We start from the raw sequence: 15,000 nt of genomic DNA, 5'->3' as shown, positions 1-15,000 counted from the left end.
ACAATTGAATTTTATTATTTTTAAGTCTGGTCTTTTGCTTGAAAAACATTGTAATTTGCTACGACATCGACAACGGGATTAAATAAATATTGGCCCCAAGTGGAAAATCTGTCCTGTCTACCACCTCATCCAATTCAATTCGATGGTGGAATTGGTCAAGAGTTTTGTTGTCTTATATTGTCAGTGAATCTCTATGTGTGTGTGTGTGTGTGTGTGTGTGTGTGTGTGTGTGTGTGTGTCGTACCTTTGTCACAATATAAGGCGACAATCCCCCTACGGAAAGAGATCAGTGAGTTGTAGGTATTGAAAAGGTCAAACGCTATTCTTTCTTGCCTAAACGTGGTCATCCAACTTTCTTTTTTGGCTATCCCCTTCAGCTCTCTCCAGATCTCTCATGTCCCTTGATTTCTAAACGCTTCCAGTAGTTTCCTGACCGTCGCCCTTCATATTTGTGGAATCCACTTTTCTACAATGATTGCAATTTGCTATCAATGATAACATTTTTATAATATTTGACTTCGCACCTCAGCCCGGCAGCTGAACCAGATGCCAAAAAGTGATTTTAAAGTTAAATGACAATAAATATCCAACTTTAGGTTGTTGTCACTCTAAGTAAAAACTGTTACTGCTCGTAATATAACATACAAACGTAACCCAAGTTACATAATATAGTAGTCCCTCTTACTTACTTACTTATCCGAACCAGCGACCACCTGAGCTCTAGATAGCCCTTTGGTCTATAGTAGTCCTTCAAAACAATGAGGTCCATGGAGCTGGAGTGTATCCGTGCCGCTATACAGTGAAATGGACAATAACAATTGCTAGCTGTCTTTTTGATAAGACGCTAGTCTATCGCAAAGTACTTTCCGACAGATTTAACAGACCCAACTACTCTATCACTGCCTGGCCCCGGGGGGGGGGGGAGGGGGAGAAGAGGCTTCAGAAATAATATGTCGACTGCACCCAGGATCGATCTTGCCCCCTGTACGTGTGATGTGAGTGTGCTCTACCAACTGAGTTATCGGGACCCCCTCCCAAAGTTAGGCCTACTTATGGTTATTGTTTCCATTTTTGACAGCAAAAAAATAATTCCGATATAATACCGTTCTAAGGTGGCTGGTCACAGTTTGCGTGTTTTATTTCTTGTAGGACCTCATTATATAGAGTCTATTTATTCCGGCTTACCTTATTTTGCGTGTTTTATTTCTTGTAGGACCTCATTATATAGTCTATTTATTCCGGATTACCTTATCTAGCGTGTTTTATTTCTTGTAGGACCTCATTATAGAGTCCATTTATTCCGGCTTACCTTATCTTGCGTGTCTTAATTCTTGTAGGACCGTATTATATAGAGTCTATTTATTCCGGCTTACCTTATTTTGCGTGTTTTATTTCTTGTAGGACCTTATTATATAGAGTCTATTTATTCCGGCTTACCTTATTTGGCGTGTTTTATTTCTTGTAGGACCGTATTATATAGAGTCTATTTATTCCGGCTTACCTTATCTTGCGTCTTTTAATTCTTGTAGGACCGTATTATATAGACTCCATTTATTCCGGCTTACCTTATTTTGCGTGTTTTATTTCTTATAGGACCGTATTATATAGAGTCTATTTATTCCGGCTTACCTTATCTTGCGTGTTTTAATTCTTGTAGGACATTATTATATAGAGTCTATTTATTCCAACTTACCTTATTTTGCGTGTTTTATTTCTTGTAGGACCTTATTATAAAGAGTCTATTTATTCCGGCTTACCTTATCTTGCGTCTTTTAATTCTTGTAGGACCGTATTATATAGACTCCATTTATTCCGGCTTACCTTATTTTGCGTGTTTTATTTCTTATAGGACCGTATTATATAGAGTCTATTTATTCCGGCTTACCTTATCTTGCGTGTTTTATTTCTTGTAGGACCGTATTATATAGAGTCTATTTATTCCAACTTACCTTATTTTGCGTGTTTTATTTCTTGTAGGACCTTATTATATTGAGTCTATTTATTCCGGCTTACCTTATTTTGCGTGTTTTATTTCTTGTAGGACCTTATTATATAGAGTCTATTTATTCCGGCTTACCTTATTTTGCGTGTTTTATTTCTTGTATGACCTTATTATAAAGAGTCTATTTATTCCGGCTTACCTTATCTTGCGTCTTTTATTTCTTGTAGGACCTTATTATATAGAGTCTATTTATTCCGGCTTACCTTATTTTGCGTGTTTTATTTCTTGTAGGACCTTATTATATAGAGTCTATTTATTCCGGCTTACCTTATTTTGCGTGTTTTATTTCTTGTAGGACCTTATTATATAGAGTCTATTTATTCCGGCTTACCTTATTTTGCGTGTTTTATTTCTTGTAGGACCTTATTATATAGAGTCTATTTATTCCGGCTTACCTTATTTTGCGTGTTTTATTTCTTGTAGGACCTTATTATATAGAGTCTATTTATTCCGGCTTACCTTATTTTGCGTGTTTTATTTCTTTTTAAAAAATTGAGCTTTTATATAGCACAATATCCACTAAATGAGCTCAAAGAGCTTCACAAGGAGTACCTGGTCAACAGCAACATTTAACATGTAGGACGGGACATGACGCCTGTTAGGCGATATTGCATTTTTTTCGGACAAAGACAACGCTGTTAACGGCCAAGTACTCATTTTACACCCGAGTAAGGTGAGAGATGTGAGTAAAGAGCCTTTTCCAAGGACTCAACTATGCGCCGAGCGAGGCTCGAACCCAGGACCTTCCGATCCGAAAGCGAGTGTCATACCACTAGACCACATAGCCGCACGTTCTTGTAGACCTTATTATATAGAGTCTATTTATTCCGCCTTACCTTATAATATATTTAAAACATGATATTATCCCGGCATAATTTCATTTCCTTTCTCTTATCCTTTTATACCACATGTCCCAAACATTCTATTTAAATAAAAGATAAAGATATTGCTGCAGAGATGTCAGAGAGATCACATTTGGTGCCTATTTTCGTCAATATCTTCAGGGTGACAAAAACAGAATATCCATTTCGAAATTGACGCAAACAAGCCTGGACCAACAAATAAAAAAACGACATCAACAACCTTGTTGACATAATCTGGTTGGTTTAAAAAATATCAATCCCCTCCCACCTACGTCTAATTAAACATGTTTTCAACACAAAACGGCCTTAAACAAATAAAACAACTTTCTTTTATTTTTTTCTTATCAATATTAATTTCGACCCCTCCCCCCCCACCCCCTCCCCCCACCCCCAACCTAAAAAAAAATAACCCATAAATATAGACAAATTAAGATAATACTCAACTGGTCAATAAAAATAAAAAATTTAAGTTCGCCTAACATGCGACTAGTTCCATATGAAATGGAAATGTGATTCAATGTGGCTGGTTGGGTTATCAAAGGAAGCATTGCGAGCCAGACCAGGCATGATGAATCTGTGATAATGCGCCATATAAATGTTCAAATCCACAGAGGCCACTTTAAAGAAGTCTCCGGTTGCAGAATTTTAACAAGTTGGTGGTCATCTTAATTCGTTGAAATTGAAAGTGGACTAGATACATTAAAATGGGCCAGTTTGAATAACAAAAGTTCTTTTGTCGCAGTGTTCAACAGACGGGAGAAGGTCGATAACCAAGAGATTTTAAAGGGCATTTTCCAATGGCTCTGAAGAAGCGTTGTCTTTGGGGGGGGGGGGGGGTTGTTGTTTTTTTTATTTAGGGGGGGGGGGGGTGTTGTTTCTGCTTTTGTTTCTTTTTTTTTCTTTTTTTTTTTCTTTTTCAATGTTACATTTAAACCCAGATTCATTTTCTTTACCCTCTTTTTTAAAAAAAATTTCAAATACGAAAAATTGAATTTTATTTCTCAAGAGCCCAACATTCTTTGTAAACCTTCAGAATCGGAGTGCGGTTATAGTCTGTCGTCATAACTAACCGTTTACACTAAATAATATGGTAGTTGTGGCTGGGCATAATGGTGTTTCGCTTTGCAAAACGCGTTACTACCCTTGTAAAGAATAATATAATGTCCCAACTACCGGATAACCTCGGTGGTGTGTACTGGTAGCACGTCTGACCGGTAATTAGTAGGTCCAAGCTCGGCGCATAGTTGAGTCCTTGGATAAGGCTCTTTACTCACATTCTCTCCCCGTACTCAGGTGTAAAATGAGTACCTGGCCGTTAACAGCGTTGTCTTTGTCCGAAAAATTGTAATATCGCCTAAAAGATGTCATGCCCTGTCCTATATGTTAAATGTTGCTGTTGGTCAGGGCCCCCTTGTAAGGCGCTTTGAGCACATTTAGTGGATATTGCGCTATAATAAGCTCAATTATTTATTTATTTTATCTAAACTTCGATCCCAAGTCGAGGAAGGCTAAATTCTTTTAGATTATTTCTTATTTTTCGTGTAGTTTTCTTTCCTGCTTAGTCTGGTCCTGTTTAATGCACACGTTTTCAGACCATTGTAATAAATGCAAACAAAAATGGATGTGTTTATTGACTAGGATAAGTGACAAATCTCTAGATCGGGCACTTTGTCATAGTGTTAGTAACTTTACATATATTACTCCACTCGACTCAAGGTGTGAAAGAGAGCCGGGCTACAGGCAGACACGGTATCTATAAAAGTGTTGTTATAATAAGGACGCATAACAAGCGACTCGTTCCATATGCAATGGAAATACGATTCCATATGGCTGGTCGGATGAACAAAACAAACCTCAACAAGCATGATAAATCTGTGATATCGCGCAATATAAATGTTCGAATTTGATTGAACAGCTATATAACTCGAGTTGTTTATTTTAATAGGAGCTCTAGTCGCATCGCCATTACTTATCCCGTGGCGAGAAGGATTCAGTCATCCCTTACAACCAGATAGATAATGGAATAGGGAGAAATGGTGGTAAAGAGATTCAGTTTCGGTATTAAAGAGTTAACTCACTCAATCCTAGAGATTTTAGCTACTTTTCAAAATAGGAAACAAAAATGTATTAAAATGAGCATGTAGGCTACATAGATAGTTTTATTTAACTATCATTAACGTGCAAATTCTAAAAACATTAGCTTTGATACTACGCCTATAATTTGTCTCAGAAAAATGTAATAAATAGGCATGGGTTAAAAGTAACCCGGGCAAACAACGGATATGGTCGGTGTTAGGGTTGAGTGAGTTAAAAATATATAAACGACACGGAAGCACATCAAAAGCAAGAAGGTTTGATTGTGGAAGTCGATGAGGAGCAACATAACATCCTTCTCTGTTTCATGAATCTATTGATAACGTGGCGAAAAAATGTTCAAATTTGTTTCAGGAGCGATGCGACTCGAGCTTTGTCAAACCACTAGACTACATAGCCCATTTCGTTTTTGTTTTTTTTTTGTTTTTGTTTATCATTTTGGTAAGATTAAGACGACACTCCCCTTTGTCAAAATTGTCAACGATACAAATCCAAGATGTCTCCGCGTCCTTCACAACGCTTCAGTCATCTCAAATTCACCAGCAGAGATTGAACTAGAATTTGAAGCGACTTTGTTTCTTTTCTTTTTTTTTTTTTTTTTTTTTTTTTGGGGGGGGGGGGGGGGGTCTTGGATAGCTCATACGGTAGAGTCCCGATCTCCCCAGCCAGGCGGAGTTGTAACAGTAAGGTCGCGGGTTCGAGCCCCCATCGCCGCCGCGAATTGTTATTCTCTGTTGCCTTCATTTCATTGCTTGTTATTATCAACATAAGTGTCTGCTCCACTCACTTTTCTGAATTAGAGATTGAGAGCTGACTCTATTAGAATGAGCTTTGCGATAGGTTTGCGTCTTCTCCGAATGGTAACACAAAAATTGGATTCAATAGTCTGATGTCACGTCGCCCGGCAACGGCGGCCATCTTGGTTCTAAACAAAGAAAATCATTACTTTTTATTCTTTATGCTGGCTAGAACTTTTCATATGCCTTGTGATCAGAATGTGTAAAAGTCAAAACATGATCAAATTTATGTTGTGTTTTTATTCCTCTGGATACGCTTTTATGCTCGCCGGGTAAATATTTCATACGGGCGTCCGCCATTGTTCCAATAGTTTAGAGCCAGTGTTACTAAGTTACCATGCGTCATTAGGAAGGAAGTGACGCTACGACTGTTGAAGAGTATTGCTACTATTTGTTTAACGCTGAAGTAACCAAGATAAACTCTAAGGGACTGCTTCTTTTGTTTCTAAGTAAAGTGTATGTATTTCAAACCCAAACTCTAGGATAGATGCACTCACCTACAACTTTGGAGTTGATGACACAGTCCGGGCCAGCCTGAGTCAAGCCCTGAAAACCACCCTGTTGATGAAATAGGGAAATAATAATAATAATAATAATAATAATAATAATAATAATAATAATAATAATAATAATAATAATAATAATAATAATAATAATAATAATAATGATAATAATAATAATAATAATAATAATAATAATAATAATAATAATAATAATAATAATAATAATAATAATAATAATAATAATATATGTAATGCATTGAGAAAAATGAAAGTGGATCTGTTTTGTGATCCAGCGGTTCAAATCAGTATTAAGTGAGGGCGAACAAAATGTCAAAATGAGATTTCAAAACCAAAATGACAAGAAATGTGTGGTTTCAGGGGTTTTTTGCCACTTTTAGGAACCAAATCCATTGCCCTCTTCAAAACAAAATAAATTGAGGCTAAGTTTCTGATTTTTCACAATAAAATAGATTTTGACTAATTAAGTCTTTCGGCATTGTCGGCTCCAATCGTATGGAATTCTTTACCACCTGTAACCCGACAATGTGAAAGTTTACTAGTCTTCAAACGGCATTTAAAAACCAACCTTTTTCATTATTCTGCTTATCGTGATTCTATGTGAAATTCGAACAAGATGTGTGTGACTGTTGTGGTGATTTTTGTAGTTGATTGATTAAACTTGAGTGACATAACAAAAATTAAAAAAAAAAACTATTGTAAAGCACCTTTGAGTTTGAGGACTATTTGTGGATACTGGCACTATATCAAATAATAATAATAATAAGAAGAAGAAGAAGAAAAAAAATATATATATATATATATTAGTAGTAACTAATAGTATATTATATTATTTCAGGTTAGGATTAAACAGACGTGCACTCATTTGCGTTCGGATGTCAGACCCGCATATATGTATCTACATCGGATCAAACCGAACGCCACTTCTAAAAGATTAAATTGCAAAAGCACGGACGCCAGATCAAACAGTCATGTGCCGAGACAAACTCCCATTGCGTTTGAAGATTTTTCTTCTTAGTATTAGTAAGAGCTTTAAGATTAAAGGCAATGCATTAACTCACTCAATCCTAGAGATTTTGGCTGCTTTTCAAAATTAGATAAAATGTATTTAAAATGAGCATGTACATAGATCGTTTTATTAAACTACCATTCATTAACATGCAAAAATCTAAATACATTAGCTTTGATACTAGATACGCCTATAATTTGTCTCAGAAAATGTAATAAATAGGCATGGGGTAAAAGTAACCCGGGTAAACTACGGATATAGTCGGTGTTAGGGTTGAGTGTGTTAAGCCTAAGCCTAAGCTTGTTATGTACTTTGACAATCATTATTGTCTAGACTAGTTAATAGGAATAATCTCTTTTAATCATTCCCTTTCATACAGATGATAATAATGATGTCAAGAAAGAAAGAAACAGTAAAAAGGATTCGCATAATATATTGAAACGTTTCAAAACAATCGGCGTTTCATGCCCTTAAGCCTTCAAAGGAGAAAATGGACGCAACAGGTGATCAAGGATAAAGATCACATTTTTTAAAAAGCTCTTGAGCTTTTATACAGGGCAATATCCATTAAACCTGCCCAAAGCGTTTTACAAATGGTCTCTGACCAACAGAAACACTTAACAAGAAGAACGAGACATGACGCCTGTTGGGCGATATTACATTTTTTTTCCTACAGAGGCAACGCTGGTGACGGCCAGTGGTCTCCTTTTACACCTGAGTACGGTGAGAGAATGTGAGTAAAGATTCTTTTCCGAGGACTAGGCCGGGGTCATTACAAAACCAAGCAATCTTATTACAAAACAAAGACAGAAAGCCGGTTGGAAAACAGATATAGGGGGATATGGGAAGACTAAAGACCCCACCGAGTAAACAGGAACATTGCCGTGTCCACTTTGCGGTACTCCACTGCGCTTGACGCCTGTGTTATTCTAGTTTTCCCTTAGAATATGCCCTCAAGAAGAAAACATGATTACCTTGGGGATGAATATAGGGGATTTTTATTTTAAATGATATTACATTTCATGTCCTGAAATAAAAAGAGAATTTATCCGCAGGACCAGGCAGAGAATGTCATCCAAATCATAATTTCACTAAATTTACAAAGAGGGTTCATCTTGGGCTCTTGATAGCTCAGTTGGAAGAGCACTCGCTTCACACGCAAACGGACCGAGATAGATGATATTATTCTGACTTCACTCTTGTCCACCCAGCAGTGTGTGGGTTGCTGGGTCTGTTAGATCTGGCGGAAAGAATGTAGTGATAGACTAGCGTCCTATCCATTAATAGGGTAGCAAGGAAATGCTATTGTCCGTTTCACGATTTGAAACCGGGATAAACTCCGGATCCGGGGAGGGAGTGAAAAGGTGGAGGGGGGGGGGGGTCGTCATTCTTTCCAAAATCGATCTGACAACCATGCTTTATTTTAAATACCCGAAAAGACCACCTGCCGCGATGCCTGCTTCGTTGACATTTCGTCTAGAGGACTTCAAAGAGGAAGACATGGAATGGTGAAGGTTGGAAACTATTGTGTTACCACGTGGAGCACCATGTGGCATTTCCTGTGTAATGAAAGTAATTAAAACGCAGACGACACATACAAAAATGACAAAAGACATCAATGAAACAAAGAGAGAAGGGCGGAAATGTTAACAAATAAAGCTTTACTCTTTGCAAGTGTGGTTCGATTCTACTCTAAAGTAAAGGAAAATTATAACAATTGAGCTGTACAAAGTTAGGAAACGGATTTCGTTGAAGCAGACTCCTAACATAGTCATTGCTACTCTCTTGTCGCTTTGTACTCTATTCTCCATAGGCTGAAAACGGATTTTATACAAGGGTGTGACATCGTCATGACGGTGCATATTGAACGTAAGCCTAGTTGTTGTTTTTTTTTTTTTTTAATTTTCGGCAGTATTATTCTGTAGTGAATGACAGTGGTAAAGTTCCTTTGTGAATCTGTGATGTCCAATAATGAGCGAGAGTGTTGACTCATTTTCTTCCTGGGTGTGGCTTACTGTGTTTTGAAAGCCACTCCTTGAATACATCTATACTTTCTAAATTATTTAAAGAGGAAGATATTATAAGGAAAGACTTGAAGATTACAGCAGCTATTAATGCTCAAACCTCTGTCTTTTGCCAGTTGAAATGTAATCTGTTTAGTCAAAGTATTAATAATATGTTTAAAATGCACTGTTTTGATGACAGTGGTGCTCTGCAGTACCGTGCCATCAGCATACACGTGATGCACTAATTAGCAATTCTCCATTATTTTTGACAAGGGTGAAGTGCATAATATGAATAGCACTGGTCCAAACACTGAATCCTGAGGGACGCCAAATGAAATACCTTAATCAGACTACGTGACATTATTCCTCTCTTCTTTTTTTAACGTCGCAAACATTTGACAAGCCGAGTATGAGAACCGGAGTGTTTGTTGTAATACGGACATTATAACTATAATTCATAGTCAGTGGAATTGAAAGCGTTGGCAAGTCCAGAAAGCTTAAAACGCTAGATTGTCCATTGTTATTTGTTCTAATGATATCGTTCACTGTTCCGTTTAAGCAACGTGATTTTTTTCAAGCGAACTATGATCACTTTATTTTTGTTCAAATCATTTGAAGTTTTTTTTTAAAACTCATTTCGATAATATGTTGAGTTTCGTGTGTTTCAGTCTCTATTTTTTTTAGAAAAAGATTATAAATTTCCTTATGAAACATCAGGCCAGTATTTCTCTACTATATCTGTGAGAGCTTTTTAAGGTTTCTTTTTGGTCTGTATTTACCCCCCCCCCCCCTTTTTTTTTTTTTTCTTTCTCCTCACCTCCATCTGCAATGCCTCGACTGCATTATGTCAGTATTTCTCTCCCAAATCAGTGAAGGTTTCTAATGCCTGTCCGGCATTGCATCATTCATGTGTTACCAAATATCAATTTTGCACAAGGGACAACTGCCCATTTTTTGACTTGGCTGCAAAGGACTTCAATAGTTGCAATACAAAACAATATTTGGAATAATAATGGCAGAAAATGGAATAAGGAGGATGTGTGGGGAAAAAAGACTTCTACTTAGTCTAAACCAGGGCTATCAAAGATCTTCGTGGAGTGCTGGACCGCGAGCAGGGAGATCATTGATCTTCGTGGAATGCTGGACCGCGACCAGTATATTGACGATCGCAAATGATGACTTAAAAAATAAATTGCGGAGTTTTTTTTGTTTGTTTTGTTTTGGTTTTGGTGTTTTTTTTTGTTTTTTTTTTTTTGTTTTTTTTTTTTTTTTTTTTTTTTTTTAAATTTCGTTTCTTTGGGGTTTTTTTTTTGTTTTGTTTTGTTTTTTGTTTTTTCTTTTACTTTTAAAATTTGTGTGAGTTTTTCCATTTGTCTGACACTGTATGACGCCAGTATTTCTCTATCTCGTGAAGGCTTTTTACCATCTTTGATTTTTCAATTTGTTTGTCTATCTGCTATGTCTAGCACTACGTTAAACAAAGTTTATTTTTCACCAGGGAAAACTTTCCAATATATTATTACTTGGCTGAAAAAGACTTCACTTGTGGCAATTCTTATTACAATTATACAGTGTTTGGAACGAAGGCGGCGGAGAAATGGAAGAAGGAAAAAAAAGTGTGAATACAAAAGATAAGGGAACCAGACAGACTGATAGTCTCCGTGGAATGCTGGAACACGACAAGTAAATGTTGGAGATGTCAAATGAATAAACGTCTAATTTATAAATCGTGTCCCATCGCATCAAAACGGTATTAAGTCGAAGTGAACAACATGTCAAAATGGGATTCTTAAGTCAAAATGATTTGAATTATAATATAAGATTTTAACTTTTGTCACTTCAAGATAGAGACGACATCCAGCCTCCCTATTTACTCATAATGAAAATGTTTCTGCTTGAAGCTCGAAGGGGGAAAAATAACGATAAGTATTGAATTGTAAGCTTCAATTTATTTGAAGAAGACAGATACAGTGGACGTTTCGGGTTTCCCCTTTAACAACAAAACAGGATGAATGAAACACTACAGACGAATCAGATACTTTGATAGTGGCGTTGTTAAGATGAAGTATCTCATCCGTCTATAGTGTTTCTTTCATCCTTTCTTTTTTTTTTGATAAACGGAAACCCGAAACGTCCACAGGATGTCTTCGTCTAATCAATTGAAGCTTACAATACAATTCAATACTTAACGCTATTTACTCATAAAAACGCTATCCGTGTTTCATATCATAAACCTATCATAAATACAACTGGTAAAATTTGACACCCCCCCCCCCCCCCCCCCCCACGTATCACGGTTTTGAGTGGATGGGGTCACATCAGTAACATCTCTTCTAATAATGAGTCGTATACTGTGCACAGTTCAGTGGATTATACTTGATGCTGCAGTGTAAACGAATCAACTAATTATACAATCAAAAGAAAACACTAATTTTCAAATGAAACATGACAACAGGTCTAATCCAATTCACTTTGATTGTCATGACATGAGGTTGTTTGACTAATTCCTTTTGGGTTATTTTTTTTGTTGTTTGGTTATTTTGGTTTTTGGATTTTTGTTTTTTGTTTGTTTTTTTTGGTTTTTGTTTTTTATTTTTTTTTTTTTTTTTTTTGTTGTGTTGTTGTTGTTGTTGTTGTTGTTGTTGCTGTTGTTGTTGTTGTTGATGCTATTGTTTTTGTTTGTTTAGTTTGTTTTGTTTTTTTTTTTTTTTTGTTTTTTTTTTGTTGTTGTTGTTTTTTTAATCCTCATTTTCTTGCGGACGAAGATCGGATACAGTTGCTACGAATGACAAAAACTAAAATCTGGCATTTACGGTCTTTAAAACCCAATGTTTGTTATCTGCGTCACCGGTAGATGATACCGGTATGCAACGGTGGGTGACACTTACTCAAGTTTATTCCATTCCATTATTATTATTATTATTATAATATTGCATGTCAGACACAGGCAGAGAGATGGACGAGAGACAAACATAAGCAATCATTTCGTCCTGTATCTATCTGACTAGCTCTTTTGGTCGCCGCTTTCCAAAACGGCCATCCTGCATTTGACAGACCCATGATTTCGATGCCATCAGCTGATTTCCTCTCCCTCCCTCTGCCGTACTCTTGATAAAACACATATTTAGACATTTGGCCAGAAAACTCGTCCTTCAAATATCGATCGATTTAAATGACCCACGTCTTATCGAAAACTTTCAAACCCTGGGACTTCGCGAAGTCCCAGGTTTGAAAGTTTTTGCTAAGATGAGGGTAATGCGAAGTCCCAGGTTTGAAAGTTTTTGCTAAGACGAGGGTCATTTAAATCGATCGATATTTGAGGGACTAATTTTCTGGCCAAATTTCTAAAAATGTATTTTTCCAGAGCACGACAGCCCGCTCGCAAAACCAAGAAAAAACAATTTTCAATTTAGGACATTACATTTCGCTGACAGGCTGGATGGCTCGTTTCTTATTCTTCTTAAAATTATTGGTTGAGATTTCGATTTCAATCGTTGTTGAAAAATGTAACCAATCCTCTCATAACGCTATTGTGTCGAAGTGTACCTGGAGTTAAAAATTGTGACCTATCGTCTGAAAACTGTTTTTTTTTTTTTTTCTTTAAAGCTGGGACGAACCCAAATTATGTCGAGAAATCATACATGATTTTAAAATAAAAATTTGACCATACACTTGAGGCTTAAGTTTTTATCAATTTAAGAAACTATGTCAGTAGTCAGTTGTCTTCAATAAAGCATTATGAAATCAAACTTTCATATTTAGGACCATAAAATCAACTTTCAACATCAAAATTACCCCGACATATTTTTAAAAACTTGAGCTTTTTTATGTAGCGAAATACCCACTTAATGTGCTAAAAGCGCTTTACAAAGGGTCCTTGGCCAATAGCAACACTTAACATATAGGACGAGACAAGAAGGAAATTACAATTGTCTTTATCGGAGAGCACAGAGACAACGCTTTTCAACGGCGAGGTACTCATTTTACATCATCCCGAGTATGTTGAGAGAATGTGAGTAAAGAGCCTTTTCCAAGAACTCAACTATGTGCCGCTCAAAGCGAGTCTCGAACCCTGGACTTTCCTATTCGAAGGCAGCAGCTTCTAATGGTGCTCACACTACTATGTTATGACGATCGGCCCAATCTGCAAATTATTTACCGCACTTTGCACCGTCGCAAACCCCGCCAGGAAGCTTCGTCACAACACAACGTTCAAGTAGATGCTCTACGCTTTCGGGTTCGTTCCCATAACGGGTACATTATTGGACAGGTGGAAAGTCCGAAGGCGAAATCGAGACCATATAGCCCCGAAGTGAACCGAATGCTTAAAAGAGTGACCTATCGTCTGAAAACGTTATCATGCTGGGGTGAACCAAATATCGAGAAACGATTTTCGAGTAAAATTGACCATACATTTGAGTCTTAATATGTTTGTCACTTTCTACGAAACTATGCCAGTTGCCTTCAATAAGACATAAAAAAATCAATCATATTCTTGACCATATATTATATTCAGTTTTTGACATTATAATTACCCCGACATAATACCAGTTAATGGCGAGGGGGAGGGGGGGGGGTTCACAACTAGCATAAAGTAAAGCATAAAAATACGTGAGCTTTTATATAGCGCAATATCCAATAAACATGCTCAAAAGGGGTCCCACGCGACATGACGCCGGTCTGGTGATATTACAATTTAATTTTCTGACATAGACAACGCTGTTCATGAGCACGATGAGAGAGAATGTGAGTAAAGAGCCTTTTCCAAGGACTCGATCAACTATGCGCCGAGCGAGGTTCGAACCCAGGACCTTCTTATCCGAAAGCTGGTGTCATACCACAAGACCACATAGCCGCATAAAGAAAAGAGCGAGTTTTATTTCTTGAACATCAACAATGTCATTCTCTGTCAATGTTGTCTTTTTTAGCTCAATTTTTTCTTCATATTTTTCATACCGGCATAATAGGTACCAACTTGGCGTGGTCGGTAATAAACTTGATGTAAGGTTGTTTTATTGTTTTGTTTGGAGCTTTGTTTTTGATTTTTGTTTTCTGTTGTTTTTATTTTTTTGTTTTGGGTATCTCTTTTGTTTTGATTTTTTCTTCTGGCTGTTTTTTTTTTAATCTTTAATTATTTGTTTTTTCTTTTTTTTTTCTTTTTTTTTTTTTTTTTTTTTTTTTGGGGGGGGGGTTCTTGGGTGGGGGGGGGGATGTTTCAAGTTTGTGATAGAACATTGAGTCAGGCTTACTTCTCGTTATAAGAAGATAAAATCTGGTGAAAGAATCCAGAAAACTGATAAGAGAATATCACGCTAGACGAGATTATTAAAGAAAATACAATCTGAAAACGAGCGCAACAAACAACAAACCAGAAAGAAAATGAAGAAAATCTAATTAGGAGGAGGAGGAGAAGAAGAAGGAGGAAGGGGAGGAGGAGAAGAAGGAGGAGGAGGAGGAGTAGAGTACTCGTTTCACACGCAAAGGGAACCGCGATCGGATCCCGGATGCAGTTGATATTTTTTTCTGAACCCCTGTCCGCCCATCAATGATTGTGTAGCTGGGTAATAATAGTATGTTAGATCTATCGGAAAATACATTGCGATTGACTAGCGTCCTATCTAATTGCTATTGTCCGTTCCACGCTATAGAAAATGGGATAAACTCCGGCTCCATTAGCCTACTGTCTCTGAAGGACTACTTTTTTAAAA

Source organism: Berghia stephanieae, chromosome 7 (assembly GCF_034508935.2).
Source record: "Berghia stephanieae isolate SIO BIC M18660-M18661 chromosome 7, UCSD_Bste_1.3, whole genome shotgun sequence".
Lineage (NCBI taxonomy): Eukaryota > Metazoa > Mollusca > Gastropoda > Nudibranchia > Aeolidiidae > Berghia > Berghia stephanieae.
Note: the sequence above shows the minus strand (reverse complement) of the source record.